The sequence below is a fragment of the Schistocerca piceifrons genome, chromosome X, assembly GCF_021461385.2.
Source record: "Schistocerca piceifrons isolate TAMUIC-IGC-003096 chromosome X, iqSchPice1.1, whole genome shotgun sequence".
Taxonomy (NCBI): domain Eukaryota; kingdom Metazoa; phylum Arthropoda; class Insecta; order Orthoptera; family Acrididae; genus Schistocerca; species Schistocerca piceifrons.
In genome coordinates, this window is record NC_060149.1 from 958,470,740 (window position 1) to 958,490,170 (window position 19,431).

Genomic DNA, 19,431 nt, shown 5'->3' on the forward strand with positions numbered 1-19,431 from the left:
AATAGCCCTGGAGACGTCTTTTACAACAATCGAATAATTTGTAGCAGTACACCGATAAAAATAACTGCTTGCAACTAGCAAGTAATCGCGCAACGCGCAACCAAACTTCGAACACACAAATAACTTCTTAACCCGATACGATTACATGACAATGGACACCATACGCATACTCAAAATAACAAACCTAGATAAACACAGCACTGTATTTCGTACGCCTCCAAACAAACTGCTTTTCAGAGATTGTATTTTAATAACACACAGGAATCACTCAAATCAGCCATCCACTGGTTCACATCCAATAAATTACTGTGTAACTCAGAGAAAACACAACAGCTTCTCTTAGGGTTACCCAAAACCATAGAAAACAAAACTGTAAAACTATTAGGAATGCATATTGATTCCAAACTTAATTGGGAAGAACACGTAAATCAGGTTTGCAAAAAGCTTTCAAGAGTCTCCTATCTCCTTTGGAAACTTAGGGACATGATTAGCATGAACTTTCTGAGAACAATGTGCTGTGGACTCTTCCAGTCACATATTACATATGGCCTTCTCATATGGGGGCACAGCTCTCACAGTAACAAAACTTTGTTGATGCAGAAAAGAATGCTGCGCATAATGTGTAAAGTCGGTCCCACGGAGCACTGTCGTCCTCTCTTTATAAGGCTAAGACTGTTGACCATTGTAAACTTGTATATTTATATCTGTGTGTTACACATTAAAAACAATGGTATGGAAAGTGTTGTCAGGGAAGAAATTCATAACTACAACACTAGAAGGAAGGCAGATTATGATATACCAAGACACAGACTAACAAAAAGTAGTAACTCACACAAAGCGAATACCTTAAAAATATTCAACAAACTACCGCAATCTGCTCGGGACATGCCCACAAAAATTCTTAAACAAAATTTGTACAATTGGTTATCTGACAATCCATTTTATTCTATGCAAGAATATTATGATCTGAGTAGCACAGAGATAAACCTGTAATTGCATAATTAACTTAATTAACTACTATATATACTGTTACAAAATATTTCATATCTAATACCTTTGTATTTCAACTGTGTTAGGTAACTACTTTATTTGCCAGTGTTATGATGTGTTACGTAACTACTGTGTTTGCTACTACAATGTAACTCATTTTTGGTACCTTTGTATGTATCTGAAACAAGAATATGTATTAAGCATTGTAGTCACCTGCTTAAGGTTTATGTTATTTGTAAGTTACTCATATGCTAATTATATCTATGCCTTATATATAGTGTCTGGAATATTAATATTATTTTATGTACTGACGAAGCCTATTTCATCTTGCATGATCAATGGCTAATAAAGAATCTTGAATCTTGAGCGGATTTTAATAATGCCGACAACCAAAGACAACAAAGCAACAGAACTACGCACTAGAACAAGCCAGTTTATTTGATTAATTTAAAATGTGAAGGAAACAGCAGAGTTGTTATTTGCTGACATGAATCCATGGCTTTTTAGATTAAAGTACTGACTTCGAAAGTGGGGGCATTTGATGACAGAATCAAAAATCATTATTGACAAAGCCAATCCAATCCAATAGAGACCGTAGATCTTACACTAATAACTAAACAAGAAATTTCCAGAAACTTACCTCCGCTTATAAAAATGTCCACAGTGTGCCTTAGAAAAATGTGTAGAAGAATGAAACTCAAGGAGAAAATACGAATTGCTTTGGAAGTAAAGGATACTTATTATAAATGTCACTATCTTTATAGTAAATTTTGCATATGATTTTTACGGCTTAATTCTTTGGTTGCTATTATTGGCTCATTGTAACACGAGAGTTTCTTATTTAAATTTGAACAAAACCATTAAACAGAGGCACATTTTCGAAGTGTTGTTTGACTGTTTTAGTCACGCAGTACAAAACACCTTCCTATACTCTTTACTAGTTTCAAAAAATGGTTCAAAAGGCTCTGAGCACTATGGGACTTAACTTCTGAGGTCATCAGTCCCCTAGAACTACTTAAACCTAACTAACCTAAGGACATCACACACACCCGTGCTCGAGGCAGGATTCGAACTTGCGATCGTAGCGGTGGTCTGATCACTGAAAATATTACTGCAACTTTTCTGAAGTGTATAATCCTCGACTCATTTGCCAGATTTATGCATTCTGTAATCTCACTAAATAACTCAAGGAAAATAACAGAGACAGTTCTATCCTTCTCCAATCCGTGCATGTATCATGTCTTCAGTGAATTCGGCACCGACAGGACATTACGAATTTTACTTTTTTAAATGTCCAACCACACATGCATATTTCCTCGTCCAGCAGTTCATTCGGTTGGGCAGTCTCCAGTATACGTTTCCTTCTGTGTTTTGATTGTACAGCACCAATCATTCACATAGATTTTAGCTTATTTTTTTGCCAGTGCACTGTTAGTATCTGCGAAAACAAAAACTGCTGCACAAGCTCTGCAAACAACAAATGTGATCTTACAAAACATCAAACAATGGTTCTTCGACAATAAAATGAAAACAAATGAAGAAATAACACAACAAAATCTTACATGTAGCCTTACAAATGTTGCATACCCCGATAATATGGAGGCTATCAAACTGCTGGGATTCCTGGTTGACAGCAAATTAATAATGAATGAACAAACAGTGTATGTGTGCTCCCAGCTCTCCGATGTACTGTCTGCAGAAAGTAAGTTGACACTCGGCGCCGTGGCTTATGGGAATGACTGTAAATGGGAGATGCCTCCACTGTCACTCGCTTCAGCCACCGCGCCGAGTGTCAACTTAGTTTGTGTGTACAGTAATATACCTTCTGAGGAGAACAGGTGTATTAGCTGACCCATACCTTATAACAGTGCATTATGCAATATTTAATAGCCACATCAATCATGGGCTACTGTTATGGGGATATTCTGAAGGCTGCAAGAATGTGGCAGTGCTACATAAAAAAAGTAGTCAGAATCTTTGCATCAAGCTAAAGACTGCAGCACTGCAAGCCTATGTTCACCCAATTAGGAATAATGAAATCTACATCCATTACGTGTTTTTATACCACATCAGAGTAAAAGAAAACCAAGGTGTTATCTGCATGAGGCAGGACATGCATAATCATGAAAGGAACATTGATACAATGGTTGCTTTAAAAATATTCAACTCATTGCCCCAGAAGTGCAGTTCCTGTCACCAGGACCATTCAAAAGGACAACTGCACAAGACATGAAAGAGTAATCTTCTCTCTCTCTCTCTCTCTCTCACACACACACACACACACACACACACACATACACCGAAGCGCCAAGGAAACTGGCATAGGCATGTGATTTCAAATACAGAGATATATAAACAGACAGAATATGGCAATGCCTATGTAAGACAAGAAGTGTCTGGAGCAATTATCAGATCGGTACCTACTGCTACAATGGCAGCTTATCAAGATTTAAGTGAGTTTGAACATGGTGTTATAGTCAGTGCAAGAGAGATTGAATACAGCAGATCTGAGGTAGCGATGAAGTAGTGATTTCCCCATATGACCATTTCTCGAGCATATGGTGAATATAAGAAATCCAGTAAAACATCAAATTTACGACATCGCTGTAGCTGGAAAAAATCTTACAAGAATGGGAGAAACGACGACTGAAGAGAAGCATTCAGTGTGACAGAAGTGTAACCCCTCTGCAAATTGCTGCAGATTTCAATGCTGGGCCATCAGTGTGCAAACCATTCAATGAAACAGCATCAATATGGGCTTTCGCAGTCGAAGGCCCACTTGTGTATCATTGACAACTGCACAACACAAAGATTTACACCTCGCCAGGGCCCGTCAACAATGACTGATACCATGTTGCCTCTTTTCAAATTGTATCGAACGGATGGACATGTATGAGTATGGAGACAACCTCATGAATTCATGGACCCTGCATGTCAGCAGGCGACTGTTCGACCTGGTGGAGGCTCTGTAATGGTGTGGGACGTGTGTAGTTGGAATTAAATGGGACCCCTTATACTTCTAGATACGATTCTGACAGGTGACATATATGTAAACATCATGTCTACCTGCCTCCATTCATGTCCATTGTGCATTCCGACGGACTTGGAAAAATCCAGCAGGTCAATCCGACACCCCAAACGTCCAGCACTTCCGCTGGCCTCCAAACTCTCCAGACATGAACATGTTTGGGCATACCTGGGATGCCTTGCAACAAGCTGTTCAGAACAGATTCGACCCCCTTCTACTCTAGCAGACTTATGGGCAGCACTGCAGGATTCATGGTGTCATTCCTTCCATGACTACTTTAGACATTAGTTGAGTCCATGCCACGTCATGCTGCAAAACTTCTGCATACTCGCGGGGGCCCTACCCGATATTAGGCAGGTGTACCAGTTTCTTTGGCTCTTCAGTGTGTGTATCATATATATTTCCTTATATATATGAAAAATGATAAATAACTCTTGCATATTTAATCTTCACACAGTCCGTCCAATCATGACTGGTAAACGACGCAGATCCAGAAATTAAAAACATCAAGTTACTGGTATTTCTATAGATACGTTTACTTGGCACACCTTATGTTATGGAAGTAAGAGCTCTGGAAACCAAGGGGCTGTTAGTTCTGTTTTGCATATATATCTACTTGATTAGTTCTCATTAGTGGGAAAATAATATTGTGGAAATATGAAACCTACCACCCCAAGAAACGACAGTGAGAAGATGGATGTCATGTAAAAATAAGCAAACACTGCAGAAAGTGCTAGATTCCCAATTTCTGGAATAGACAGTAAGATTTATGGGTCTCTACGTCAGCCGAACATAACAAATAGAATAGTTTGGTAAATTCTATAAATGGATATAAGTCTGCCACAGCAGCCTGTATTCGAGATGACTGTAACTGCAAAATCATCTGAAAGGAAAAAAGATCAAGGTCAATTACAAATACACACTTTCTATCTAATCATGTGCTTCAGATGAAGGATGTTTCATTTATTTATTTATTATACACCTTTAAAAATGCAACCAACATAATCTTTTGTGTACACAGACATAGCAATACAATTACATAAATAACAAGCACAGACTAAAAAATATTTTACATAATTACTATTCGACATTAAATTGTCCATCATACTGCGCATGATGTATTCTGTAGAATCACATACATAAGTTTAATGTAATGAAACTATATTACCGTCTGAGATAATTTTTAAAGCCTATTTCGAACTCTTCTATTGTATAAAATGCTTTATCTCTCAAAGCCACATCTGTGCGACGTCTTTAAACATATTGGTGACACATTGTGTACCTGTAGTGACAACATATTAAACTGTTTTTCCCTCATGTATTTGTAACTGTCTAGAGTTTCCTTAAGTCTAGCGACTGTGATGTCTGTCTTCTGTTTTAGGTGTGTATTATATTGACGGACCACATGGCTACACCACCGCGGGGTCGAGGCACCTTGCCACAGTTCCTTCAGCTCCCTCCCCCCCCCCCCCCCCATCAGAGGTTCGGATCCTCACTCGGGCATGGATGGGTGTGTTATCCTTAGCGTGAGATAGTTATAGATTAAGTAGTGTGTAAACCAATGACCTCATGACCTCAGCAGTTTGTCCCAATAGGAACGTACCACAAATTTCCAAAATAACATCAATGGGTAGAGTGTTTTAGTTTGTAATAATGCTAGTTTTCTTTTGTATGTATTAGACAACTTAATATGAAGAGGAATGTAGCTGTTGGTATTTTTTTTTTTTTAATAGGGTTTCCAAGACTCATTATTTATAGCCCCACAGATGCATCTGAACTCCTTATTTTTGCCAAATGTGATCTTTTTTTGCTCCAGGGAAATTCCTCAATAACACAATGGCATGTCAATTGTGCTTGGAAAAAGGTATAGTATGCATTTAGCAATAGCTTATCATTAACACATGACCTTAGTTTACCTAACAAATATGTAACACATACTAAGTTAGTAGAGATATATTTGGTATAATTCTTCCATGTTAATTTCGTGTGAAGACAGAAGTCAAGAAGTTTAGCTGAAGCAGTTATTGCCATCCTCTTTAATTGATAAGGTAAAGAGAATATTTACAGTTTGTCAGTATTAATACAAAATTCAGTGAGATGGAACCACTTACTGGCTGCACTGAAATGATCCCTACTTTACTGCTTTAATGCTCCTCAATTTTTACCAGCTGAAACAACAGTGGTACCATCATAACATAAATTTTCACATACTAATCACTGGTTATGACATAACGTATCGTTAGTCACTAAAATTAGGAAGTATTATGTTATGTGGCTGGCATTTGGCTGAAATCAGAAATTAGTGGCTAGTGTTTGGTTGAAATCAGAAATCGGTCATGTGACATTCCCCACTCACTAATTTTGAGACACAGTATTGTATCCATCATATTTCGTTGTTTCCATGTTATAACTTGGATTTTTTGACAGTATGCAATTTGAAGGCAACGTCAAATAGAAGATTTATCACAAACACATCACTCTATATACGATTTGTTATAATTAAATATCTCTTAAGCCCGGTCCACACGCAACGATCTGTCTGCGCAGACATCGGCGCAGATGTCTGTACATGCAAAAGATCGCTGCAAATGTGGTGTGTTCACACGACAAAAACCCCAATCTACTACTCGCCCGCCATCTGTCGGTGTAGAAATGAAATATCAGTGGCAAGCGACTACGCTCCCCGTAAACGTCAAAATTTAATTCAGTTATTTTGAAATATAGAAATGGAGGAAGTTCTGTTGTGGTCTGTGGTCGCAATTTGTGTTGCAAAAAACATTCAGACCAACCGCAGGAAACAGAGAAAGCGGTCAAAATGGTGTAGACAGTGGCTGCTAAAGCGAAAGCAGTTTTCTCACGTAAATTTACTGCGAGAGTTGCAGGGCGAACCAGTTTTGTGTTACATTACCTCGTGTTCCATTTCCTCGCACATTGGCACTCCAATTTCATCTTCAATTGTACTCCTGCTTGGTCTTGGTGTTTCTTGATCACTAAGAAAGACAAGCAGATCAAAATACCATAACGTTGGCTGGTATACTTGATCTACTCCTACACAAGATCTTCTAGATTTCTCAACTTTGGATAACTCTTTTCGGTAAACAATTCGCTGACAGACTTAATTTACTTGACTTGCCTTCATGAACTAATCCTTCAGGAAAGCGTAAATAGCTTCACATCTGTTGGGTATTATTTCACTCAATGCTTGTTTCGACATTGCAGATGAAAATTCCAAATCCTTGTAGCTCCTTCCTGTTGCTAGGAATCTGAATGTTACCGCCAGCCGTTCATGAGGAGAAATTGCCCTTCTCATACAAGTATTTTTTCTTATAATATGAGGGGTTACAAGCTTTAAGAGATAATTTTAAGTTTCGACATCCATCCGCAAATAATTTCGCCAGTTCGCAACGTTTCTTTTTATTTTTTATTACCGTTTCTCTGTTTACCGAGACGTCAACTGCCCGCATTTTTTCAATTTGAGCATTGTATGCGGCTGTCTTTTTGTCTCGGTCACTATGTTCTTTACTTTTAATCTTCCACAAACATGGGTGATTTCTATATATTTCAATGAATTCACTTATAAACTCTCGAGAACACTGACGAGTACCAGCCATTTTAATGCCCTGTGCGCACAAATATAAACACTAGACTGAGCAAACAGCTGTTTCGCGCCAGATTTGCGGCGATCTCCTGTCCACACGCTCCAACTTGTCTGCGCAGATGTGGTTTGAACCCACAGATTTGAGAGGTTTCGTTCAAACCTCCAACTCCAACTTCCAGGTTTGCACACACCTCAGGTTGGTGCAAATCTTCTGTCCACACGCAACGATCTGTCTGCGCACATGTGATGTGCGCAGACATTTGCGCAGACAGATCGTTGCGTGTGGACCAGCCTTTAGACACATCAGTCCTTAAGAGATTTCAAGATGAAATGCATTCACTGTGGTTAGAGACGTATTGTTACAGAACTGAAAGAAGTAGGATAATATCCTAGAACACATTAATACCTTTTCTCTCCAGCTTTGCTTTTGTAACACGTTCTGGGTCTTCTTATTTATGTAATAGAAGCATGTCCCACAATATTCGATGTTATTTACATGAAATGAGTTTCTTCTCTTTCATGGCTTCAAGCTTAAAAAATGAACGATGAAACTGCTGCTAGTGAAACAAGCAGTAAAGACATTTACATCATATGAAATTTATATTTTTTCTTATCACAAATACTTGACCTTTTTTAATATGTCATGATTCCTGAGGGTGTGGTTAGGTGGGAACCTACAAGTAAAGCTTAAGTTACTGCGAGTGAAACGAGCAGCAATCATATGTATAGTCTTGCTTGTTACCAATACTTTGTGGTTTCTTTGAAATAAGCCACGATTTTTGAGAGTGTGGTTGTACACAAACCAAAGAGCACAGCTTAAATTGGTGCAAATGAAATGAGCAGCAACCATATTTATAGTTTTGCTTGTCATAAATGCTGCTTGGGATTGGCCGAGCGGTCTAAGGCGCTGCAGTCATGGACTGTGCGGCTGATCCCGGCGGAGGTTCGAGTCCTCCCTCGGGCATGGGTGTGTGTGTTTGTCCTTAGGATAATTTAAGTTAAGTAGTGTGTAAGCTTAGGGACTGATGACGTTAGCAGTTAAGTCCCATAAGATTTCACACATATTTGAACGTTTTGTCATAAATATTTAGTCATGATCGAATCTTTAGCGGCGCTTTCATAAATGTGGTAGTCAAGACAAAGAGCACATTACACTGTGGGAGAAAGACATCATGTCACAGTCTGATTTCATGCAAATGCCAGTCACACACTGTGGTACTTCCTGATTTCAGTCACTCATAGCATAAGAAACAGTCCCTAATACAACATAAAAATGCTATCAAGATATTGTGTCTTTTCATATAAATCTTTTCACTTATATCTACTTTATCAGCTTTCACTTTGCAATTTAAGTTTTCTTATTTAGAAACTATCATCAGAATTACTAACACTTAGTGGAAATCAGAACCACCCACAGTAACATTATGTGTGTGGAGGATGGCTTCTATGGACTAATCCCACTAACTCTGATACGAAAGTGTGTTTCACTTTGCTTTTTGGTACTTTTGTTAAATATAGTTTTTAAGCATATGAGATAGATTGATCAAACTGTGAGGTCAAAATGCCGTGATGGAAGTGATCTGATTAATCTAAAAGAAGATGTTTTAGTCATTATTAATTAACTAAAACAGAAATAAGGATGTAGCAGCAAATTTCGAGATAACTCAACCTTACAAAATCCGACGCCTAATACGTAATGTGCTAATCAGATACAGTCTTTTAATATACCAATTAAATTATGTACAATTTTGATTTTGTAGTAATTATTGTTTTCATAACTTTTAGCCCTTCTGTCCCCACACCAAACCAGTTTAGTCAATATATTACAAACACGATTTGCCTCCAAACAACAGAGACAGAGTGTAAGGATACCTGAACATCATTTTGGTTGTCTTTGAAATTGTTTAAACGATAATTTGATTGAAAAGTCATTGTGTAATTATAACCTGACGCCATAAGAACGACATTACACATCACCATTGTAAAATTAGCTGTTATAGGCAGTTATCTACTAACCAACTAATAAGGGACACATTTGTTTGGTTTGACAGCTTCAGATGACAGTGTGTATTTTCTTTTCTGAGCTATGATATGGTGCAAACATTGATGGCAGCCATATTTAAATGCAGCAAACGTGGATGTTTGCAGAAATTTATTCAGGAGTGGTCAAGGTTTTAAAATTTTCGTATTTGATATGGCCCTCAGCAGACAATTATACCCTAAGAATAAATTGTAACATGGTATTATCAGTTTTATTGTATCTCAAAGCATTGGTAGTTGACTCAGTATATTTTGAAGAACACACTACTTTCATAACCCAAAAGGCAAGCATATTTCATAAATAAATGCAAAGTAAATCTTTTTGTACTAGTAATAATGAATATGGATACATTCTTTTCAATTAAACGATCGAAAATGACATCTGCATATGATTCAACAAATCGGGAAATTATGGCAGACAATATTCACTAAAGATATTTTCATTCATATAGTTATAATGTTTAGATTGTCACTGAATACTGCAATAGAACGAAAAAGTCAGACAGGCTACATAAACCTTGTTGAATATCACAAAAATAACTATAAAAAGTGACTGATTAAAATAGTAACTTTGAAGTCATCCGGCTTACAAAATGTAAAGTCTGATCATGTGAATGGATTTATTAGATTATTTTCACACAATCCAGTGTTTCGGGCTGACCTGCATAATTAAAGTAAAATGAAGATTCTTTTTTGGTTTGTTTGGATAATGTGCAACCCACAGTCAGCATTCTAAGCTCCCAAAAAATTCAAGTTAACCAGTAGAACTGACTTAACAGCCTAGAACTGAAGAAACAAGATGATACTCTAACCCCAGGTTGTCACAATATTGTGCAACATGCCTACTGCACTTCAGGGTTCATAACTCTATAGCTACATGTAGGCAATGGTTTTGCCACAGTGGTAACACCGATCCCCATTGGATGACCCAAGTTAAGCGCTGTAGAGCTTGGCTAGCACTCGGATGTGTCACTGTCCCTGTCTGCCAAGTGCTGTTTGCAAGTGGGGTTCATCAAGCAGGTAGTTTGGAGAATTTAAAAAGGGAAACGAATAGCTTGAAGACTGATATATTTGAAATTAGTGAAGTGCAGTGGCAGAAAGAACAGGACTTCTGGTCAGGTCGGTACGGGGTTATAAATACGAAATCAATTGGGGATAATGCTGGGATATGTCTAATGATGAAGAAGAAAATAAGGGTGTAGGTTAAGTTTCTATGAACAGCATAGTGAACACATTATCGTAGTCAAGAAAAAAATGAAGCCAACATCCACAACAAAATTACATGTTTATATCCCAACTAGCTTTGCACATGACGTACAGATTGAAAGAATTTATGATGAGATAAAATAAATTATTCTGATAGTTGAGGGAGAGTAAAATTTAACTTTGATGAGGATTGGAATTAGATAGCAGGAAAACGAAAAGAAGGGAAAAGAGTAGCAGGACAAGGACTGGGGGAAAGAATGAAAAATTCTGGTAGATTCTGCATGGATCATAATTTAATCATCACTAATAGATGGTTTAAAAATCATGAAATAAGGTTGTACACATGGCAAAGACTTGCAGACACAAGAAAGATTTCAAATACATTACCTGATGGTAGGATAGAGATCTCGAAACCAGATATTAAACTCAAAAAATTTCCAGGTGCAGGTATGGATTCTGCAAATATTTTTATTGGTTATGAATTGCACATTAAAACAGAGGAAACTGCAGAAAGGTAAGAAATTAACGTGATGGGACACAGATAAGTCGAAATAAGCAGAGGTTGATGAGAATTTCAAGGAAGAAGTAGGCAACTATCGACCGAAAGAAGCTTAAGAAACCCAACAGAAGGCAAATGGGTAACACTGAGAAATAAAATGGTGAAGATAGTAGAGTATCAAACAAGTAAAAAGAAAAGGACCAGTAGAAATAGCTGGATAATGCACGAGATATTGAAATGATTGACGAAGAAGAAAATATAAAAATACGGCAACTGCAGCCATGAAAAGGAAATACAGATGTCCAAAAAGAGAGATTGACAGCAAGTGCAAAATGGCTAAGCAGGACCTGCTATATGAGAAATGCAAGGATTAAGAAGCATGTATAACTAGGCAAAGATAAATTCCGCCCACAGAAAATTAAAGAGTCCTTTGGAGAAAGGGAAGCTGCTGTATAAATGTCAAGAACTTCAATGGCAAGCCAGTATTAATCAAAGAAGGCAAAGTTGAGAGGTGGAAGATATACACAGAAGAGCAATGCAGTGTAAATTATGTTGAAGGTAATGTTATGGAAAGGGAAAAGAAATTAGATGAAGATGAGCTGAAAATATAACACTGGAAGAAGAATTTTGGCAGAACACTGAGGACTTAAGTGGAAACAAGGGCCTTGTAGTGGACAATATTCAGTGTGGATTATTAGACGCTGTAGAGAGCCAACCATGACAAACTATTTTACCTTATGTGCAAGATGTAAGAGACAGGCGAAATACCTTGAGAATTCAAGAAGAATGTATTAATTCCAGTTTCAAAAGAGGCGGCTGCAGATAAGTCCGAATATTACCGAACCATCAATTATTTAGTCATGGTTGCAAAATACAGACACTAATATTCACAGAAGAATAGAAAAAACCATTAAAGCTGATATTGGGGAATATGTGTTTGGGTTCTGGAGTATGAAGGTACACACAAAGCAATACTGAGACTACGAATTATCTTAGAAGACAGTTTAAATGAAGATAAACCTACATTTACAATTTTGTAGACCCACAGAAAGCTTTCAACAATGTTGATTGGAATACAGTCTTTTAAATTCTAAAGGTAGCTGGGATAAAATACAGAGAGCAGAAGGTTATGTACTTCTAGCGAACACACCGTATTGCAGTTATGAAATCGAAGAGCATGAAACATAACTTTAAACGTAATTTTAAATCTTTGTTAAATTTTTTCTCCCTTACATGGTTAGTGTCAAATATTTAACACCTTACCTCATTCGCATATTAATCAGACGTTTGAAGGTGTTTCATACATATGAGTTTGAATCTTTAAAGAATCAGGTGATGGGTTTACTGATGAGGCACGTAAAAGTTTTAGTTGATTTTTGCTGTTTTGACAGCAAAGTAACTGAGGATGGCGGAAGCAGAGAGGATATAAAATGCAGACTGGTTGTAGCTAGAAACACATTTCTCAAGAAGCAGAATTTGTTAACATCTAATACAAATTTCAGTGTCAGGAAGTGTTCTCTGAAGCTATTTGTGTGGAGTGTAGCCTTCTACAGAAATGAAATGTGCATTACAAGCAGTTCAAATAAGAAGAGAATAGAAGTTTTCCAAATGTGGTACTACAGAATAATGCTGAAAATTAGATAGGTAGATCGAGTGTCTAATGAGGTGGTACTGAATCTAATTGGGGAGAAAAGAAATTTATAGAAGAATTTGACTAGAAGAAGGGACCACTTGGTACTACATGTCCTAAGGCATGAAGGTAGCGGTAGTTTGATAGTAGAGGGAAGTGTGCTGAGTAAAAATTGTAGAGGGAGGCCAAGCGATGAATACAGTTAAGCAGTTTCAATTAGAGGTTGCTGTATTTAGCCAACATGAGGAGGCTTGCACAGGATACAGTAAGGTGGAGAGCTGCACAAACCAGTCTTTGATTCAAGACCACATCAACAACTACATCACGTTTTATTGGTAGCATTATTATTATTATATTTTCCTTATTACTATGCTTGAGACGCTGGAAACAAAGGGAATGGATACCGCTACTAGCTTCACAGTTGTGTTAGGCTTTAACCATAAAGATTGCACTGTCTGAGAGGCTAATTTTGCATTGTTGAATTGATGTGTTAATCCGAGAATGTTATTAAAATTGTATTTAGAGAAATACAATATCACTCTTTCCAACGATCTGTGTGCTGAGATGACGTGGATGCGACCACACCCTGCTCTGTACTGCTATGAGAGTATCACGCCACTTCAAGGCAGCCAATCCCGTGTCAGCACGTCACCACGTGACCGACGGAATGACGACAGCTTACGGGAGTTTGTTCTTCCTGTTTCTTTTGCGCAGTACTTTTGCCATACGACTGGGCAAGCTGACGCATTGGTTAGCTCACTGTACTCGCATTTGGGAGGACGACGGTTTAAACCCGCGTTCGGCCTTCCTGATTGAAGTTTCTGTGATCTCCCTAAATCGTTTCAGGCAAATGCCGAGGTGACAGCTTTGAAAGGGCACGGCCGACTACCTCCCCCGTCCTTCCCTAATCCGATGCGACCACCGATGATCTCGCTATTTGGTCCCCTCACCCCAAATCAACTCAAACCCTCTTTCCAAATGAGGCAACATAAAAGAAATCTATTGCTTCTATTAGTGAAAACACGATTTCTCGAAAGTTTTTAAAAAAATGTTAATCATGACAAATAACAACCATCCTGTGGTTTTCCACACTCATGCAGCATATTTGTTTGCAGAACCATTATAGCCGTAGTTACGGCATGAGTGAATAAACACCAAGTATGAAGAAAAAATTACGACTAATCGTGGTAATTTAGAAATCTGATAATTTCCGGTATGAAAAACTGTCATCATACCCACTCCTGCGTGTGAGCTTCGTCTGAGGCGAAACGACGGGAAACTCAAAGCGGTCACAAGTCAGTGTAGTGCGATTTAGGTTTAACAATAAGTTGTAAAACGAAGGGCAGCAGCGATCGAGTATTCGCTGCTGCATGGTGGTCTTACGTAGCAGCGGCGTGCGAGACGAAAGTGGAGGAGGCTGGCAAAGAAGGCGTGGCCAATATCTTATTCACAATCTCTCGACGTCAGCTATTATCGACTGATCGAGAAAAAGAAGTAGTCCATCTTTAGGCAAAGCCTTTACAAACTATTTCATTATGCCTAACTTTATATGTAGAGGTGGCAGGAGGACGTTATTTGGATCTACAAGGTTTTGTGTAGTATGTTCTTCTCACCAGGGTTTAAAGACTTCCTCACAGACGAGTTCTTTCTGTACCAGTGTTCATCCCTAGCCCTACTGTCCCATTCACACAAGAAACATGGAAATTTGGTAAAGCCACCTTGCTGACCAAGGAGCATGCATGTTACTTTTAGATCGCCACATATCATCCAACCATGAGCAGAATAGCCTATTTTATTTAACATTATTTCTAGATTTTCATAGCTTTTTTTCATGTGTACAGAATGTCCAACAGGTATAGATGCATACATGTTACAATTGTCTAATAAAACAGCCTTAAAACTAGTTTTGGATGAATCAATAAACATCCTCCAGTCTTCCTTGTTGTATTCAATACCAAACTCATTCATCAGACCTGGAATGTCTGAGCAGTGCACTAAATCACCTTCTTGTTGAAAAAAGTTGGAAAATTGCTGTTCACTCTTTCTATGCATGTATATGCTGGTTTCAACTGCTAGTAAGTTCTTTTCTTTTAATCTAAAGCCAAGCAATTCAACTTTTTCTTTCATTAAGCCCAGATCCCTAACCAAATCGTTAAGCTCGGTCTCAGTAAACAATTTGGGCTCTAGACTTTCTGTATTACATTGGAATTCATCATCATCTGGTTCATCTAAATCACATTGTGCATCAGAAAATACTTCTGTTAGAACAGAATTTAAATCATCTGGTGGGTCAGGAAACAGCAAATCTACACCATACCTTACTGGTCGGATGGCAGATGAAAGGTTAGAGTAGCTTATTACCTTTTTTGTTTTCCGCATAATGACCAGTAATATCAACACTGCAAAAGTAGCAATCATCGGAATGATTTCTTGGCTTCCTCCATATCATGGGAACAGCAAATCTAAAGGCTTTTCTCTCCTTTTTGAACCATTTTCTCAGGTCTCCAACACACACACAATATGCCTTGTGTGGCGCCTAAAATTTATCTTGATCACCAAGTTTAGATCGAAAGTATGATAGATAAACGTTTTTCAAAAAGTCAACAATGTTTCTTTGGTGTTTTTAATCACAAATTCAACACAAATATAACAAAAACTGTCAGCAGAGTTTTTACAACCACGATTAAACACTGTATTGAGCACATGTACAGGAAACGAGAAAGTGAAGTCAGATTGAGAGTATACAAACCACCATCTGTTAACACAAAAATAGAATTGACCTTCTGTGCCAGCAAATGTTTCTCATCTACATTTATTACACCTCATTTTAAATTATTTTAACTATACAAAAGCTGTTAAATTCTTTAAAAAATCGCTTAATTTAATGAATTTAACTGTAAAGTGTGAAGAAATGGTGGATGATACAGTTTTTGAAGTATCATATTTAGATTTCCCATCCTAACAATAAAAAGAATAAGGTATTTTCACCAAAAAGTTTTCCATTGTTGGTCTGTGTAATTATTTGTTAATATGGATTTCTCTTCACTGTAACTTTTCTGGTGCTTTAAGCTGTATATTTTTCTCAAATTAGTAACTTTCTGATAATTAGGAGATAGCATTTCTTTGGAAGTACAATTGTACTGACCATTCATATATGATGCAAAAACACTTGATAAAGGTTTGTTTTCAAATATGAGCTGTAACGTTACATGCATTCTGCTTAACCTTCATGAAAGTTATCTTAATCCATTTTGACATATAAAAAATGTTTGTTTTGTTTTTTTCTCTGCATGCAATAATTCATATTGTCACAGAGTATGCAGTTTCATGGCTAGTCACATCTCCGATGGAATAAACAGCCGAACCAGCAAGTACCACAAAAGTAAAGTAAAGCAGCTGCCATCATTCCACCTTGCAGACATGTGGCGCCCATCCTTACCCATGTACATGCACAGACAGTCATAAACTTCCAAACAACATGCTATTCTAGAACAACAAACTTATAAAAAACCGGTATGCTCACTATGATACTCATCATTTGTCGGCCTGGTAGACATTGTGCAACACATTACCTTACCCAAGTGGTATGTTATACTGTATGTCACCTTTTTGTGTATGTAAATGATGTCATCACAACCACAGGACATAGAGAAATAAATAATACTGCTAGTTCAGATTGTACATTTGTCTTCAGAAACGAAAATTGTTAAAACTTTGTAAAATAAAAACCCTTTACTTATGGTATTTGAACTAAGTAATATTTCATATAATTCCATTTCAAAACATCTTTACTCATGATATAGCCCTAACCTTACTTAATGATTACTTGTGGATTACTTACAAAGACTCAGTAAAAATTTATCATTTCAATGTATCTGATCTCAAATACTATGCTTGAGGTCGGATAAACACTGGTGCAAAGTAACCATTCTTCAATAGGAATTTGAATTCTTGAAGTAAGTTATAGTCTTAAAATGTTATGACCATATATTATTTTTTCATTGTCTCTATTTATGTATGTGGACCAGCCACAATGGTGGCTGGTAAACCAGCTGTACCTCTGTTTTAATTATCAATGGTCTATTCAGACACAGTGAGTATTCATAGCCTAGTCATGCTGACTGGACATGGAGTAATTATTAATTCCTATTATGAATTGATCATAGTTGTATCTTCATCTGGATTACCAACTAAACTTGTGAGGAAACGTAGGCTTAGGAGCCTCATTTCTTATTTCCTCTACACTTCCTTCAAGTAGGATAAGTTAAGCAGGCAGTTAACCTACTTATTCTAAGTTAAGCTAACATTCCCTAAAAATGTGTATAAACTAAATCATGTGATTTAACCATCCAAAATAAGTAAAAATTCCCCTCGTAAAAAGCTCCTAGCAAACAAAGGTACTGCTAACCATAAGAAAAGTACGAAACATTCTAAGGAATAGTTGTGAAACACGCAAACATCCCAAGTCGTTGGATGTATCCATTCAGTTCTGACAGCAAATTATAGTTTTCCATAGACACTTCGAGCTTTTCGGAGTTTATATATTAATCTGTCAATTCCAAACAATCAAATGTAATAAATGTTGAGAACAACTAGTGTAGTAAACTCGTTAACTTCCTACTCTCTGTGTTAAGAGCAGCACACAAAGTTAAGACAATTCTGTCCTAGTTATCCATTTCTGAAATGAGTATAAGAATTAGACCACAAAACCCAGGTTCGTTCCTATATTTTGCAACTTTGGAGTAATCCTCAAAGCTAATAGTCTCCTACTTCTGCAGAAACCCATAAATACTCCTCCTCCTACAGAAAAATCCTTCATAAAGACCATTCAAATTTTATAGCTATATTGGCCCTATATATATGCCTCCATTTTTCCTCCATTTAGACTTAAGTAATACTCCCTTTATCCCACCTGCACTATTCATAATATAATTCATGTATATATGCGTATCATAGCCTGTTCATTATTACATCACTCCCATTAAACCACTATTTTCTCGTCTTCCCTCTTATAACTTTAGTTACCTTAATTCTATTGTATTTTGAACCCATACCTTATTACTGAGCTTCCTCTTAAATATACTACTGTCTCTTAAATATACGACTGTCTCTTAAATATACTACTCTTTGTTCAACTCAGCATGAGCAAGAAACATTATTTTGAGTAAAGTCATCTAGACCGATATTAAGATTTTCTTCATTTATTACACCACTTCAGCTCCTGCCACTATCAGAGATCGAAAAGCTTAGAACTTACAGAACAAGGTTGTCCTTGACAAAATACACTCCTGGAAATGGAAAAAAGAACACATTGACACCGGTGTGTCAGACCCACCATACTTGCTCCGGACACTGCGAGAGGGCTGTACAAGCAATGATCACACGCACGGCACAGCGGACACACCAGGAACCGCGGTGTTGGCCGTCGAATGGCGCTAGCTGCGCAGCATTTGTGCACCGCCGCCGTCTCAGTGTCAGCCAGTTTGCCGTGGCATACGGAGCTCCATCGCAGTCTTTAACACGGGTAGCATGCCGAGACAGCGTGGACGTGAACCGTATGTGCAGTTGACAGACTTTGAGCGAGGGCGTATAGTGGGCATGCGGGAGGCCGGGTGGACGTACCGCCGAATTGCTCAACACGTGGGGCGTGAGGTCTCCACAGTACATCGATGTTGTCGCCAGTGGTCGGCGGAAGGTGCACGTGCCCGTCGACCTGGGACCGGACCGCAGCGACGCACGGATGCACGCCAAGACCGTAGGATCCTACGCAGTGCCGTAGGGGACCGCACCGCCACTTCCCAGCAAATTAGGGACACTGTTGCTCCTGGGGTATCGGCGAGGACCATTCGCAATCGTCTCCATGAAGCTGGGCTACGGTCCCGCACACCGTTAGGCCGTCTTCCGCTCACGCCCCAACATCGTGCAGCCCGCCTCCAGTGGTGTCGCGACAGGCGTGAATGGAGGGACGAATGGAGACGTGTCGTCTTCAGCGATGAGAGTCGCTTCTGCCTTGGTGCCAATGATGGTCGTATGCGTGTTTGGCGCCGTGCAGGTGAGCGCCACAATCAGGACTGCATACGACCGAGGCACACAGGGCCAACACCCGGCATCATGGTGTGGGGAGCGATCTCCTACACTGGCCGTACACCACTGGTGATCGTCGAGGGGACACTGAATAGTGCACGGTACATCCAAACCGTCATCGAACCCATCGTTCTACCATTCCTAGACCGGCAAGGGAACTTGCTGTTCCAACAGGACAATGCACGTCCGCATGTATCCCGTGCCACCCAACGTGCTCTAGAAGGTGTAAGTCAACTACCCTGGCCAGCAAGATCTCCGGATCTGTCCCCCATTGAGGATGTTTGGGACTGGATGAAGCGTCGTCTCACGCGGTCTGCACGTCCAGCACGAACGCTGGTCCAACTGAGGCGCCAGGT

At 38.6% G+C, this 19,431-nt stretch overlaps 1 long non-coding RNA gene across 1 annotated transcript in view; it reads right to left on the reverse strand.

Annotated features, from left to right (window-relative positions):
• LOC124721811 overlaps positions 1–337 on the reverse strand; it is a 30,127-nt gene extending 29,790 nt beyond the window's left edge. The window contains exon 1 of the long non-coding RNA XR_007006397.1: positions 185–337. This is a non-coding gene — a long non-coding RNA (uncharacterized LOC124721811). The remainder of the gene's footprint in view (positions 1–184) is intronic.
• Positions 338–19,431: the final 19,094 nt, after the last annotated feature.